At 37.4% G+C, this 867-nt stretch overlaps 1 pseudogene; it reads left to right on the forward strand.

The window, feature by feature from the left end:
- The first annotated feature begins 489 nt into the window (after nt 1-489).
- LOC133774761 (U2 spliceosomal RNA) lies at nt 490-607 on the forward strand (annotated as a pseudogene).
- The last annotated feature ends 260 nt before the right edge of the window (nt 608-867 follow it).

Consider the following 867-nt stretch of genomic DNA (forward strand, 5'->3'; position numbering starts at 1 on the left):
TGTGTAACCAGCCTCAACTTTCTTTGGTGTTCCTTCCTTGAATCCTCGGGATATTGAAACTAGACGCTTTGCCCTTAAACATCCTGTTGCTGCTGTAGTCCGTAGTGTTTACCATGCTCTAAAAAAATCAAAAGCATTTTTACAAAGAGTGAATGAGATGACAGCAATACTTTTTCTTATGTGGGAAGCAGAATCTAGATGGCTACATATAATTTGGAAAGATAGTTGAATTACTAGGGATGACTACTTGCAGCCATAATTCCTTTGCTTTTTAGAATAATTATATTTAGATATACTTCTTTAACTACAGGATGATTTGTTTACTGTTAAAAATTTAAAAACATTTCATTTTTCACATTGTGAACAGATATTCTTGCTTAAAAGTATCAGAATTCAATTCTAAGACATCATGGTCTGATTAACAAGGGAAAAAGTAAGAAATGAGATAAATTAGGAAAATGGCATCGTTCAGCAATTCTATAGGTTGTCATTGCTTCTCAGGCTTTTGCTAAGATCCAGTGTAGTATCTGTTCTTATCAGTTTAAATCTGTAGGTTGAATGACAATTAATACAAGGTAATATACATCCTTTAAAAGTGTTAGCTAATTATGGAAGAAGTTTCCTTCCTCAATCTTTTTTTTTCTTTTTTTTTTAAAGATTTATTTATTTATTTATTTGAAGGTCGGAGTTACACAGCGAGAGGAGAGGCAGAGAGAGAGAGAGAGAGGGGGGGGTCTTCCATCTGCTGGTTGGTTCACTCCCCAATTGGCCACAACGGCCGAACTTGCCCCGATCTGGAACCAGGAGCCAGGAGCCTCCTCCAGGTCTCCCATGCAGATGCAGGGCCAAAGCACTTGAGCCATCCTC

The sequence above is a fragment of the Lepus europaeus genome, chromosome 15 (assembly GCF_033115175.1).
Source record: "Lepus europaeus isolate LE1 chromosome 15, mLepTim1.pri, whole genome shotgun sequence".
NCBI classification, from domain to species: domain Eukaryota; kingdom Metazoa; phylum Chordata; class Mammalia; order Lagomorpha; family Leporidae; genus Lepus; species Lepus europaeus.